Genomic DNA, 15,698 nt, shown 5'->3' with positions numbered 1-15,698 from the left:
TGTAACTGGAGGGAAATTGGCCCCTAGAGCTCACATGGGGGAGTGAGATGGAAAGATGGCCATAGGTAGGCACATGGAGGAGCAGGTTTAACTAGAGCCCCCGACCCTGGTGTCTTCTGGCTTGTTCTCAGATGGCCAGCTGACCCCCTTTCCCCATCTCCCCCAGGCCCTCTAGTGGGAGAGGAAGTGCTGGAGCGGCAAGGTGCAAGTCTGGCTGTGAGGACCAGGGTGGCTCTGGGTGGCTTGGGCCTCCCTCTGGGCGATGCTGTTTTCAGCTCCTTCCCGGGCAGGGCTCCTGTTACGGGACTGACCTGGCCCACCATGTGGCTCTTCTGACCCTTGAGTGGCCCTGGTGGGGCACCTGCCCTGGCCAGGTGCTCGCTGTCTCCTCAGAACGACCCCAAGAGGGAGGGGACCTCCCTCTTGGATGGAGGTTGGATGGAGGAACCGAAGATGTGTAGGGGCCGAGGGCGCTGCCCGAGTGGGGATGAGGGGTGGCAGAGACTGACCCCCAGACTCTGCTTCTCCCCTCTGGTGGCTCCACACAGTCTCCCTGGGCCTGGGGCTTCCCCTGAACACGTTGAAAGCACTCCTGCAGCTGCTCAGGATTACCACCTGCACCTCAGCTTCAGACTCCCAAGATATGACTGGTTTCTGTTCTCTCTGTCCTTCAAAAAAAAAAAATCCCTTTATTTCCATTTTAGGGATTCAAGAGGAAGCAGAATGAATGTTTGACCTAGTCCTCCATCTTGAAGCTGGAGGTCTGCTGACCACTTTTCAGATGGTCTGCATGTCCCGGGGGAATGATGGTGAACACCATCCTTAAACACAACCCTCAGGGCTTACCATTGGGACCCCCAGGAGCACTGAGGACAAGTGAAACAATGGACAACATATTGAGACTACTCCCGAGACTTGGGGGAGGGGGTGACAGTGTAAACAATAGGAGGTTGGGGGTGGGAGGCCTTCCTGAGGAGGTAGCATGTGACCTGGGACTTGATGACTGTCACCCACACTTGGGACAGTCACACTTGAGGGACCGTGGACAAAGCCCTCAAGGAGGACAGGGCTCACTGGGTTCCAGGACCTGAAAGACGACCTGTGGGATTGAGACCCATGAGAGAGGAAGGGTGTGGAGAGCTGGCAGCCCGGGAGAGGGGGCAGGCTGAGCTCTTGGAGGTATGCCCACGTAGCCCTCCCAGGGCGTTCAGGGAGACTGCTGTGGCTCCTTGTGTAACGTGAAGTCGGAGCAGGACTTCGAGAACCACCAAGAAGGCTAATGGAGCAGCCACTGGCTTAGCTAGAGGGGTCCCTGTCCCTCCAGGAGTGGAGAGTCCTGAGTGAGGGTCCCTGACCGGCTCAGGCACTGCATGTCTGCCTGGGGCCATTGTAGGGCCCTGCTGGGGCTGCTGCTCTCATCTGACACCTGGGGAGCTCCTTGCCAGGTAGAGTGTGCTGTGTCCTTGCCTACTGTTTTTATCACGCCTGTCAAGAGTTTGCCTTGTGGCCAGCTGGCAGCTTTCTACCCTGTAGAACTGAAAAATCATCAGATACAAATCATCAAATATCAGATACAGGTAACAGGGGACATACCAGATGCAACCCTGGAAGCCAGAAGGCAATGGAATGGTAATTTCAACGAGAATGATAGAATCAGCTAACCTGTTCAACCCCACGTGGCTCAGTAGGTAAAGAAGCCGCATGCTGATGCAAGAGACACAGGAGACGTAGGTTTGATCCCTGGGTCGGGAAAATCCCCCTGGAGGAGGAAATGGCAACTCACTCCAGTATTATTGCCTGGAGAATCCCATGGACAGAAGAGCCTGGCGGGTTCTACAGTCCATGGGGTCGAGAAGAGTCAGACACAACTGAAGTGAGTGAGCATGCACGCACAACCTATTAACCAAGGGCAAGGGAAAGAAAGATACTCACAGGCAAACATGAAGAGCATGTATTACTCACAGGTCTTTGCTGAGAGAAGCAATAAAGGACATAATCCAGGAAGGAGAAAACAACTCAGAAGGAGTGATATAGAGGACGAAGGGGGTGCAAAGGGACAGGAGACCCTGAGGGCAGATCCTCAAACACTGGTTGACCACAACAACAAAGATGATAGGGACCTATTTGGATGATTAACTCCAATGGAGAGGGGATTCTGGGGAGGTGAAGGCTATGGTGGCCGGGGTTTGGAATTTCTGTGGTTCCCTCCATATTGTAGAAACAGATACTAGAGAGCAAAACCAAAAACCCTACTGATACTTGTAACCAACCCAGGTGGCACAATGGTAAAGAATCCTGCCAATGCAGGAGATGCAAGATCCCTGGGTCAGGAAGAGCCCCTGAAGAAGGAAATGGCAGCCCACTCCAGCGTTCTTGCCTGGGAAATCCCATGGACAGAGGAGCCTCGAAAGCTACAGTCCATGGGGTCGCAAACAGTCACGACTGAGCAACTGAGCGTGCACACATCGAACCATTAGGGGAGATGTTACTATGAACCACCCTTATGACCCCCCAGAGGACAAATGGGCAGGGACAGATCAACCACGGCCACAAGCCCTGCATGGTATCTGCTTAGGTGCCAGACAAAGCAGAGGGAAGAAGGGACAGCTGATGGACCTGAGAGCTGAGACCCCGGGGTAGCCAAGGGTTTTACCAGGGAGGAGGTGTGGTGGGACCATCCGATGAGACTGGGAAGGTTACCCAATCCAACAGCAAGTGAACCCTGGGGGCCATTGATAAGATCTGGGCAGGGGCAGGCTGCCCTCGTGGTCAAGTGGCTAAGCCTGTGCTCCCAATGCAGGGCCCAGGTTCTTTCCCTTTTCAGGGAACTAGATCCCATACACCACATTGAAGATCCCATGTGCAGCAACTAAGACCCAGTGCGGCCAAAAGAAAAGAGTGAAAAGAAAAGGTTCAGGTGGCTGAGGCACTCAGTCCTGACCCTCCTAGGCTGGCCTCTGAGACAGACCAGCATTGCAGAGAAACTGCTGAGTGGGATCCGATTGACCAGGGCGGGGGTGGCAGGAGTGAAAGAGAGGTGAGCCCCAGGTATGTTTGGGGAAGTGAAGGCAGCCCCCACATCTCAGAAGGCCAGCTGCCATATTGGTCAGCCCCAAATGAAAACAACCTGTGAAATTAGGAATGTTCTGAACGATTTCCTCATCTGTTGCCCTGTAACTGATTTCTTCCTTCCCCCAACCAACCAGCAATAACAAAACTAGCTGAACTCAGACGTCCACTGCTCTCCTCTGACCAGTGACCTCATGAGCCTTTCCTTCTGAGAACCGCCCTGCGGGCAGCACCTGGTCTTGGAATGGATGTTAGGAACCTCAATTCCTCCCTAAATTGTAGCTGTGCTATTGCCAGATTCACTCCAGCACACCCATAGGGCTGCAGCGTGGATAAGCACGGAAAGCAGGATTGTCATCCTTGGGGGTTACAGACCCTTCGAGAATCGGTCAGACTCCCACCACCTCTACAGAGCACACAGTGAGGCCTAGCCCCAGTTACTGCTGGTCTGAGGCAGGTGTGAGGTTGAGGGTGGCAAACCTATCTTGGTTTTCCCAGTTTTAGCACCAAAGCTCTGCATCCTTAGTATGGTCATTTACCTGATTGATCCCACCAGTTACTGTGCCAGAAAATAGCTCTAACTGTGGGATTTTTGTGTTTTAGTGAAGAAAGCTGATAACAGGACATATAGGGTGTCCCAACAGAGTCCCTACAGGAGCAGGATATAGAGGACCCCAAATGAGACAGGTCCCTGGAGGCAGCCTACACCTCTCTGAAGCTCTTGGTCCAGAGGACATCCCAGGAAGCGCTTATCACTTGATTGTGTGAGCTGGCGTCCCTCCCAAGGATGCTGAAATCTTTTAAAAAACTAAATTTTTCGGCCATGTAGGATCTAGTTCCTTGGCCAGGGATCAGACCTGGAACCCCTTCATTGGAAGCGTGGAGTCTTAACCAGAGGACCACCAGGTAAGTACCAGGATGCTGAAATCAGATAACTCACGTGATGCGAGTCTTCATCCCAATGTTTCTCAGCTTAGGCTGGGTGATAGGGTCACCTGGGTGATTGTGTAAAGGCGCTGAGGCCTGGGCCTTATATCAGGACCAGGTGCTTCTGCAGGGTTTAAAATCTGCCCATGGTGATGGCAAGTTCAAACCTCTGCCTTCATTCCCAGATTGCCCGAGAAGCCAGTTGAAAACATACCTCTCCACCTAACCCAGGGCTTCTGGACCAGGGTCTCCGAGGGGAGCGGAGCAGAGGTGGGGTTAACAAGCTGGTGTTGCTCTTGAGGCCAGGCTAGGGGAGGCTCCACCTCACCCAAATGAGCATGTTAACAAAGGGGCCCCTGGTGCTGAAGCAGGCTGGCGAGGGAGGGGTGGGGAGGTTCCCACAGTGATGAACCGGCTCCCCGCTCTGCAGGCATTTGAATCCAACCCCTCCACAGTGCTGACTGTCAAATCCCAAATGAACACCAGGTGGCGTCCAGGCTCCGTGCTGGTCCTGGAGACCCCGAGGCAGGCCCTGCATTAAAAAAAAAATTTTTTTTTCCTCCTTGTTATACTTGTCTACTAAAAAGTTGGCAGGGAAGTTTGTGCAATGTGGATTGTGGGTCAGTGACCTCAATTGTCCTGCCCCGTGCGTGACGTGCCTTCAACAATCTTGTGTTTGATCGTGAAAATCCATGGAAATTTTGTATTTTGCTCCACAACTGATGTATTTAATATAGAAATAATTATTTCTGCAAATTGCAAGTAACATTGGCCTCCTCCCGCCCCCAGGAAGTTGCACTGGCCCTTGTAGGCTTCTCGGCACTGCACACCTCACGTCTGTGTCCTGACGCATTCAGGGGAGGAATTGACAGTGTCCTTCTCGGCCATTTCCATGTCAATGCTAAACTCCTGCGGCGGGAAGGGCAGGACCCCCCCTCAGGGATCAGGTGACAAGCATAATTTCATCTCTCCATAAATTCCAGTGTGTCGATGTCAAACCGCCCTTGAGCTGCTCTGCACCTCCATCTGTGGAGGATGGATATTGTGTAACAGAACTGAAAACCATCTGAGAGATGGTCTAGAAGGCTTACTTCAGAAACGAGGAAATAGAAACTCAGGGAGCTGGCTCTGACTAGGTCCTGGCCAGCCAGCAGCTCGGGGCAGTGTCCTGCCCTCTTCCTGCCTGTTTTCCTGGTCGGAACGTCTGTCACGGGAGTTGGGAGGTTGTTGTTGTGGTTGTTGTTGAGTCACCAAGTCATGTCCGATTCTTTGTGACCCCATGGACTGCAGCACGCCAGGCTTCCCTGTCCCTCACCATCTCCTGGAGTTTGGCCAAGTTCATGTCCATTGAGTCAATGATACCATCCAACCATCTCATCCTCTGTCATTCCCTTCTCCTCCTGCCTTCAGTCTTTCCCAGCACCAGGGTCTTTTCCAGTGAGTCGGCTCTTCCCATCAGGTGGCCAAAGTATTGGAGCTTCAGCATCAGTCCTTCCAGGGAGTATTCAGGATTGACTGCCTTTAAGATTGACTTGTTTAATCTCCTTGCTGGAGTTGGGAGGACTCCTGAGCAAATCCTAAGACTCCGGCCACTCAGAGTAGCTGCTCTCTGCTTGCCATGAGTCCTAGAACCCAGGTGTCCTCCAGAGTCCGTCCAATGGTGATGCGGCCCCTGTGATGGGAACACCAGGTTTGAAGGGGAAAACAAAGCTCCCAGGGACCTTTTCAGAGCCTTTGGCTCTCAGCACAGAGTGGCCAGCTCCCGCCTCCTGTCTGGAGCGTGGTGGGCTAAGCTGCCCTTCCTCCTCTGGCTCAGCACCACCAGGAGAGATGCGTGTTCTCAGAGGCTTATCAGTTTGGGTTTGTCCTTCTGGCCCTGGGCTCCAAGACCTGCCATGTGTGTGTGGGTGGCCTGAAGGGGATGAGTGTGTATGTGCGTGCCTGTGTGAGTGTGTTAGTGTCTCAAAAGCCACAGCAGTAAACAGGGCATGTTTTCTTGGGGCATCATTTTCACTCAAAGTTTTGAAAAAGGTTCTTGTTGTTTACAAGTAAAACAAACATGGATGGACCACAGAGTGGAAAGAGACTCAAGTCCGTTTTAAAGATAAAACACACAACTTTAAAGAAATTCCCATGGAGGCTGGTTTGAGCCATCTTGGAAGGGTTCTCCTCTGCCTGGAGTGGCTTGGAGAGTAATTCTGTCAACAACACCCATTGCTTGAGTATGTACTATGTGCAAGACACAGAGGGGGTGGGAAGTGGGAGCTGAGCTCCTGCTCCTGAGGGTCTCGTGGTCTGGGGAGGAGTCTTGGCTTTATCTTCACCCTCCTGCATCATCATCATCACCATCCTCATCACCACCATCTCCTTCTTCACCTTCATAAGCTTCAAAACACCTGTATCTGCTTTGTTCCTCACTGTAACCCTAGCTGCTGAGAGAGTGCCTGGCATATATTAGATACTCAGTAAACATTTGCTGAATGAGCGTCTCATCGTCCTGTCATCACACTAATGTCTGTGTCGTGTACGATCTCAGTGACTGCTCACCGCAGCCCTGGGGCAGGAAGTGTAGTTACCTGTTCTAGGTGGGGACACCAAGAGAGGCTGTACACCTGGTAGATGGGAGAGTCAGGGTCTAAACCCCAATGTGTCTCAATGCAGCGCTTACACATTCCCCCTTGCTCTGCGGTGGCCAAGGCTCCAGGCACAGCTCTCAGGTGGGACTCTAGCTCAGAGGCTGGCTCTGTCAGGGCTGGCTTTGATTTACTTTCTCTGCTGAGTGCTAAGACAGTCAGTGTCCAGATACCAGAGAGTGCAAGCTGGAGGTGACCACGTGTATCCAGAAGGTGTGACTGGCAGGGGCTTTAGGCAGCATCTCCATGTTTGGGGCTTCCTGGCCAGTGGCCGTGTTGGCGTTTGGTGCTTCCCAGGCATTTATGTACATGCTGTGACCATGCCGGGCTGGAGGGGGACTCTTGGGGTTTTCCCTTTGATCAGGAGCCTGCTGGGGTCACCTGTGAAGCAAGTCACAAGGCTGCCTCAGAGGACTTTCCCAGCGATTAGGGCCACCACTTCCTCAAACCTCCTTGAGGCCCCCTGGAAAACACCAGCTTGGTATCCGCATGAGCCTGGCAGAGCCCCTGTTCTGGGACTGCAGGGAAGACCAAGGGCCCACATCCTAGATAAGCATCCAGGTCCTCTGCCGGAAGGATTTGTTTGTGAACATGACCCGCGCCGGGCCCCCGTGATACTAGACTCCTTCTGCATCTGGAACAGTGATGGTGTGCATCTGGACCCTTGGGAGGCCTGGTTGTAGCGAGTCCACCTGATACTGAGGTGACAGAGGAGGAAAGTGGCGCCAGAAATGGAGAGACTTGGGTTTTCTGGTGTGATTTGAGCCCCTGGATCCAACTTTACTTGAGCCTGGCATCTCCCTGACCTTTTGCTTGCACGAGCCAATAAATTCCTTTTTCTTCTTTATTTACTCCAGCCAGTTTAATTTGGATTTTTGTTGTTGTTGTTTGCCATTCATAACAGAAAGAGCTTGACACACAGGTTCAAAGACTTTTGGGCTTGCCACCCTCTTTGAGAATCCAACAAAAGCTAAGAACCCTCTCCCCAGAAATATGTATAGGCACACAGACATGTACAAGCATGTGTTCGAGTGCATAGGCTCAGTGGACGTCTTTCATGGAGCTTCTAGGTACCAAGAGTCGGGAAGAAACAGATTTGAAAAAATTGCTGAAAAGTTCCTAGAAGCCCTCCCTGGGCATCTGAGATCAGATGAGACATTTTAACTGTAGGTCTGGTCCCCGCACCCTCCCGGGTCATAGATGAAAAGCTCAGGTTCAGAGGGGTGAACTGGAGGTGTGGACCCTCACCTGCTCCCTGCACATGCACACCTGGTCTCCTTGTGCTTTGCTTTTTTGGGCTTCGCAGGCGGTGCATTTTTTTTTCTTTTTTTACAAACAGAAAGTTTGGGGCAACCCTGCGTTTATTGCTGCCACTTGCCAACCCCAGATATTTGCTCACTGTTTCTGTGTGTCACATTTTGATAATTCTCCCAATATTTCAAACTTTTACATTATTATTTGTGATCAGTGATCTTAGAAGTTACTGTTGTCATTGTTTTTGTTGTTTTTTAAGTTAAAGTATGCACATTTTTTTGCTTCCCTGGTGGCTCAGATGGTGAAGAATCCACCTGCATTGCTGGAGACCTGGGTTTGATCCCTGGGTCTTGAAGATTCCCTAGAGAAGGGAATGGCAACCCACTCCAAGTGTTCTTGCCTGGAGAATCCCATGGACAGAGGAGCCTGGCGGGCTGCAGTCCTTGGGGTCTCAAAGAGTCAGACACGACTGAGCGACTGAGCACAGCACAACATGCAGATTTTTTAGACATAACACTGCTGCACTCTTAATAGGCTCAGTTGAGTATAAAGAGAACGTTCATGTGCACTGAGAAACAAAACATTCGTGACTCACTTTATTTCGAGGACTGGAACCGAATCTACAATAACTCCCAGTTATGCCCACAAAAGTGTCTTCATCTTGAAGTAATCCTGAAAAACAAAACCTCAGAGTGCGGCCCCACCCCCACACCATTGGCACAAAAGGGAGCCCGTGGCCAGATGCTGGGCCGTGGACCCCGGGGCACCCGTGTCCAGGCTCACCCACGTTTACTCCACACAGAGCCTGTCATCACCAGACTTCTGCTCATGGTGACTGAGCCTCGGTCACTGGCCACAAAACCCTCCACAGGTTTTTTGAAATGATAATAGATAACCAGGGCCTGGAGCAGTGGAACGCTAAGCTATTTATGTTGTAAGTGAATTATGTATTTTTGTCCATCCGCACAGAACAGATCCTTCAGATGTTTATGTAATAAAGATCCCCTTGGGTCTCAGAATCAGAAAAGCCAGTGTTTGTTTCAGATGTCTGAGCAGCCGGAATTTTTCTTTTCTTGGACTTGAAAAATACCGCAGGTTCCTCAGAGGCCGGGTTGCTGTGTTAGCGCGGTTGGTCGTCTCCCTGGGGGTTCTTGTGAAGCGGGGGACGGATGGCCTGGGGAGGCCTGTCACAGGAGCCAGGTCAGGGGGCCTCCCTCACAGCCAGAGGGGGCTGTGGGTGGCCCTCATCAAAGCCACGATTCCATAGTTGGGGGCCTTGCTCTGCTCTCTTTCTGTCTGCTAGGGGCTCCAATACTGAGGGTGTGTCTTGGGATAAACAGTGAACCCAGTGTCTCCCGCTGAGACCATCAGCCACTGGCTGATATTTTTCGGAGTACTGACTCAGGGTCAGAGAAGAGGTCTGTGCAGTCGGGTTTTTTTGTTTGGTTTTTGCTTTAAAATCATGGTGAAATATTCTGGACATAGAAAACTGTATGCACGATACCACCATGACCCCCACGGACCCGTCATGTGATGTATGGAACACGTTACCCGGGACCCCTTCTCGGTTGTCCCCTCCCTCCCGCAGAGGTGACACTCCCCTTGCATTTTTCTCCACCTCTTTGAAATTTCTTTCCCAAAGCAGTGACCTCAGGAGTGAGTTTTCACTCTTCCAAAGGACCCCTGAGGCTCCTGTACCTGCAGCCTTCGTGTGGCCCTGAGGACACTTGGGGACGCAGGACACTACAGGGGGACCTGCGAGGGCGAGCGGATGCGTCCTGGTTCTGGTCGACCCCCCCCCCCGACCTGGGTCAACCGTGTCACCTCCTTGTAATGCTGCAGCCCCCTCCTTGAGACACTGGGGTCACGGCGGGCCCCCTCGGCAGGGCTGTCAGGAGGACAGCTCCCCGCCCCCTATCAGCTGTTGTTACCACTGTGCAACCTCTGGGCGGGTTTGGGCCCATTTCTCAGGGAGCCGCCCCACCTGGCTGTGGGGGACCGGGCGTGTCCTGCCACCTTGTCCGGACAGCTAGGCCTCTCGGCAAATAGTGCCGGGCTCTTTCCCCAGAATACAAAAGCAAAAGAGGGGGTTTCTTCATAAGCTGTTTAGCAACCCAGGGAGGGAAAACAATCAGAGACATGGAAACAGCTCCTGGTGGGGGGGGTGTCCGCCATGTGGTGAGCCCGCAGAGCCCCCGGACCCTGCCGCCCGGGCTGCGCCGTCGGGAAAGGGGAACAGGAAAAGCAGGGCGGGTTGAGCAACGCGAGCCCAGATTGGGGCCAGCCGACCACAGCCCTGGACACCGCAGCCGCCGGGCGTTTGCACAGGAAGCACCCCCAGCCCGACTCTTGGGGGCCCTTCTGTGTGTGGGGGCCTGGGGTCAGGCCTGGCTGCACTGTTCTGCCCCCACTGCACTCCAGGGAGGGGCCAGCCCTGGGGGAGACCCCCTTCCCACCCCAGAGGCAGGAGCAGAGGCCGCCCACCCCTTGCCCTGGGCTGGCAGCTCTCCCCGAATCCTCAGGCCAGGCAGCCCGGAACTCTCCAGATGGATTGCTGCCTTCTCCTAACTCGTGTGTTGCTGTTTTTTAAATTTTTATTTATTTATTTAGGGCTTCCCAAGTGTCGCAGTGATAAGGAACCTGTCTGCCAATGCAGGAGATGCCGATTCAGTTCCTGGGTTGGGAAGATCCCCTGGAGAAGGAAATGGCAACCCGCTCCAGTATTCTTGCCTGGAGAATCCCATGGACAGAAGAGCCTGGTGGGCCATAGTCCATAGGGGTTACTAAGTTGGACACGACTGAGCACAACACAGCTAAGATTTGTTTACTTGGCTGTGCTGGGTCTTCATTGCTGCGAGCCAGCTTTCTGTGGTCGTGGCGAGCAGGGACTACTCTTGATTGTGGTGCACAGGCTTCTCATTGCGGTGGCTTCTCTTGGTGTGGAGCACAGGCTCTAGAGCACACAGGCTTCAGTAGGTGTGTCATGCGGGCTCAGTAGTTGCTCCCGGTGGGCTTTAGAGCACAGGCTTAACAGTGCACGGGCTTAGTTGCTCTGCGGCATGTGGAATCTTCCTGGACTAGGGATCCAACTCGTGACCCCTGCACTGGCAGGTAGATTCGCACCCACTGTGCCACCAGAGAAATCCTTCATCGCTTGTTAACAACCTCTCTCCTGTGACTGCCCTGGGGGATATGTAACTTATTTCTAAAACCTATGCAAATAACTCTATTAGAGAAAGTTTAGAAGAAGAAAGAAAATCTACCCACAATCCAAACATCAGAACACTACGGCTGTTGTAAATTTGGTATGTTTCCTTCCAGACTTTTTTCCTTAATTCATGTTTTGGCATGTGATTCACACGTAGTACAGACAGAATTGGAGAGCCAGCCTTTGACCCAACATAATCTTATGAACATTTTTCCAAGCTGTGGTGGTTTTCATAGCTGTGCTCATCAACCCTGGGTGTTTGGACCATAGTTTTATCTGTAAGGTTTTAAGAACACGTTTCAGTGTGGAAGCATTTGAAGCATGCATAAAAAGAGAGTGAATCATAAAAGCAATCTCCAGGTTCTCGTCACCCAGTTTCAACAATTATCTGCTTGTGCGTCACCCCTCTGGTATTTTTTTTTTAATGGTGGTAGAATATACATAGTATAAAGTTTGCCATTTTCAGTTTAGAGTCATGAAGCACATTCACATTTTTCCACAGTCATCACCACCACCATCTCCAGAAATTTTCCATCATCCCAAACTGAAACTCTGTCTCCATTAAACACTAACTCCTACTGTTCCCCCCACCCCCAGCTCTGGGAACCTCTATTCCATTTTCTGTGTTTATGAATTTGACTATCTAGGTACCTCATATAAGTGGAATAGAATTATTTGGTCTTTCGTGTCTGGCTTTCACTTAGCACATAATGTTTTCACGATTCACTGGGGTGGTAGCAGGTGTCAGCACTTCATTCCCTCTTAAGACTGAATAATAAATACTCTCATACATGTGTCCCACGTTTTGTCTATCCATCTGTCAATGCACATTTGCACAATTGTCTGAGCAAATTTCAGACATCATCGTGTTTTGTCCATAGATATGTCAAAGTGCTCTTAAAGATGAGGACTTTTTTTTAAAAAAAGCATCATAGTCATAACATGATTCCATGCAGACCACTTAGCAGTAATTCGCTTGTGTCATCTGACAGCCAGACAGGGTCCACGTCGCTCCAGTTCTCTCGTGAACATCTCCCGGAAGTCGGTTTGCTTGAATTAGGATCCAGGAAAGGCTGCTGTGCCTTCTGAGTCTCCTGTATTCCTCTCTTCTCTGCCTGGCCGTTTGTTCACTGAAGAGACTGGGTTGTTGTGTGGGTGGATGTCTCACAGGCTGACCTGGATCGTGTGTCTCCGTGTGTCCCTGTGTCCCCCAGGCTGGGCCCTGCTCGAGCTTACCTACCTCAGAGGGCACCGTGTCCTTCCTGTGACCTTGCATCGAGCAGGAGGGGTGGCAGTCAGCACCATCCCTGTATGTTTTGTTTGTTTTTTCTCCTTTACATTTATTGTTACTCTTTATTTTGAAACGTTTTTGGCCTTACAGACGCGTTAAGAGTATCTCAAAGCATTCCTGTGCACCCTTCGCCCCTAGACCCCACTCAGGTTTCCCGACAGCTGGGATCCAGGGCTCCAGCCGCCTGCTCTCGCGGTGGAACCCCATTCAGGATAATGGGATGACCCATTGTCCACCTGGATCTGTTTTGAGTGTTTCCTTGGCGTTCACAGCCTGGACATGTTTGAAATAGTCCAGTCTTTTCTCAGATGCCTCTTGATTTGGGTTTGTCTGATGTTCCCTCACAATGAGATGCAATTTATGCATTTTGTCTGGAAAATCACAGAAACAATGCTAAGTTCTTCTCAAGGGTTCTGTGTTCAGGGGTGGGGAAGTGCACAATGGAAAGCCGTCCATGTTTATCCACTGACGTCAATGTGCATTCCTGGATCCCTGTTTATTCAAAGCCATATCCTGTTACTATTGATATTCACTTTCATCCTCAACTACGCATGCATCTCTTTTCTTTCTGTATTTATCGTTGGCTGTGCTGGGTCTTTGTTGCTATGCATGGGCTTTCTCTAGTTGAGATAAGCGGGGGCTAGTCTCGTGGAGCACAGGCTCCAGGCGCACAGGCTCAATAGCTGTGGCCTTCGAGCTCAGTTGCTCCTCGGCATGTGGCATCTTCCCATACCAGAGATCAACACCATGACCCCTGCTTTGGCAGCCAGATTCTTGCCCACTGTGCCACCAGGGACGTCCAACCGATGTGTTTCTGAAAGCCGCTTTTGTACTGAGCCATCTACGACAGGGCTTATCCTGTAGCAGGACCTATGAACTCCTCCTTCTGTCTGAGCGTGGCCTTGTTGTTCGGTGGCATGACAGTTCCATCGATGGTCCCTTTATCTGTTGCCACTTCCCCCAACAACACTACAGGGACCTTGTTCCCTGTGGGAAGCATTCTATTTTAGAAAGCTCCAGTTACTAGAAATTTCTTCTTATGAACCAAACCCACCTCACTGCAGCTTCCATCCACCCAGTCCTGCTGGCAGGAGCCATCAGGACTACAGCCAAATGCTTATCCCCGCAAGGGTCACAGAAACCAGTGAGGAAGCTCCCGGGTCCCCCACAGCTTCCCGTCTCCAGGTACCGGCCATGTCCCTTCCAGCTCCCCTGCCGCCTTGGCCGCCGAGCCCGTGCTACCACTGCTTTCAGCACAGCCTGTCTGCAGGTGTGAGTCTGCAGTGAACACAGGCCTCCCCACGGCCTGACCACTGGGGCCCCAGGCCTCCTTTCTTTCAGGCTCCAGGTCTGACTGCCAGTTGCTGCCACTTGCATTTGGCACCACAACTTACTGCTAACCCAGCTGGACTTCGGTGTGGCCAGGTCTGTAGGGTGAGGTAATACAACCTTTTTATTGACACCCTCAACTGAATTCTCCCCTCAGCCCTGGAAATAGGCATGACTATCCACGTTTACAGAGGAGGGGGTTACCCAGTCCCCCATGCAGAGGCCTCCTCAGATTAGAGTGCAGGGGCCCTTTGTGCGGCTGTGAGCAGACCCTGAAGGGAAGATTTGGGGCCCCAAGCTGGTAGCAGAGGTGGAGCTGCCCCAAACCCAGGCCAGAAGGGGTGGGAGGGGGGAGAAGTTTCTGGAACCAGAAGGAGAAAGTGCTGTGACTCAGTCTCTGTGAGAGGAGCAAGGGTGTCTGGTGAAGGGACATGGCCAGTGGGGGGGGGGTGCCCAGCAGGTAGATGCCCAACCGTGCCCTTCTCCCTCCTCCAGGCTCCCAGAGGGCTTCCCATTAGCCCCCCACCCCATCCCCAAGCCACACAGGCAGAGAGGACAGGACGGAAGTGGGTGGAAGATTCTGGCACAGAGGTCTAGCGGCCGACCGAGGTCCGAGGTGGAGCCAGGGGGTGGCTCACACGTTGGTTCTAGACCACGGGTCTCAGCTCGCCCCTCCTCTCCTCCCCCTCCCTCAACCACGTGCTCTCTGTGTCGTGGAGGCACCCAGCTCCGTGCCTGGCGGGCTGCACTGCTGTCACAACGAGCCAGCCAGTGAGCCAGGCCAGTGAGTGAGTGAGGCCCTCTGCGCTCAGCCTGCAGAGCACGCGTCCCGGGAGGCCAGCACAGAGCCCGAGATCCTGGGCTGGTCCTCCAGAGCTGCCTGGGCACTGTGTTCGCCCTGCAGGTCTGGTTTCTGCTCCCCCTCGGCACAGGGCCTGTAGGAAAGAGCCGCTCTTCTGATGGACGGTGCTCGCCGACAGAGCAGGTGGAGGGGCTGCTCCACTCAGTTTATTTTCCCGCTTGTTCTGCTTTACTTGTGAAATGGAACCAGTGTCAGACTGAGCATCAGAATTACATTTGAGCACAGAAAGCTGGCAAGGGAGGAGAGTGAAGCCTGGAGCTGTAATCCTCGTGCCGTGTGACCGCGCCGTGCCAGGAGCCATCACAGGAGCCCCTGGGTTTGCCCAGGCCTCACGCCTCTGTGCCCACAGCCCAGCACACAGAGGCAGGCAGCAACCTGTCACCTGCCCCGAGTCCACAGCCGACAGCACGTCCACCGGGCCAGGCCAGACTGAGCAGAGATATGCAGGCTGAAGTGGGTGGGCGTGGTCTCTACCCCGTGCAGACCGACTGGCCCTGTGGAGGGTATCAGCATAGCAGAAGGAAGACCAGCTTCCTTGGTGGAGGGAGGGACTCGGACCGCTGTGAGTGTCTGGAGAAGGGAGTGTCCCAGAGGCCACTGTCCCTCCAGGCGGTGCCCAGCACAGTAGGGATCAACTCTGCCCCGCAGCACCCCGGGCCCGCTGGCTGTGGGCGCCCGTCCACCACAGGACGGAGGATCCAGACCTCTTAGCCGGGACTGCAGTGCATCTGCTCCATGCAGCCCCTGCAGTCTGGCCCTGAGCCCGCTGAGACACTGCCTGTTTACGGCCCAGTTTCCCGCGCAGATGTGTCTAGAGGCAGAGGCTACGCAGGTAACGCTGACAGGTGCCTTCTGGCTCCTGACACACCGGAGACACAGTGATGATCGACATGGCAGCCTCCTGGTTTCCCAAGCAAGTCTGGCGAGCTGGAGTCTGCACTTGTTCCACGACTCTGAGACTGGCAGGCCCCGGAGCGGCAGGATTAATGGGACAAGGGGACGACTGCCACCTGGCCTCCCCAGCCACCCTGAGGTCCGCATTCCAGATCCTCCTCTGCGGTGGCAAGGGCTGCTTGTTGAGGTATCAGGATAGGGCTCAGGGTCCTGAGGGTGGAAGCTCCTTCT

Source organism: Giraffa tippelskirchi, chromosome 7 (assembly GCF_054371585.1).
Source record: "Giraffa tippelskirchi isolate mGirTip1 chromosome 7, T2T-mGirTip1v1.2.pri, whole genome shotgun sequence".
In the NCBI taxonomy this organism is placed as follows: Eukaryota; Metazoa; Chordata; class Mammalia; order Artiodactyla; family Giraffidae; genus Giraffa; species Giraffa tippelskirchi.
Note: the sequence above shows the minus strand (reverse complement) of the source record.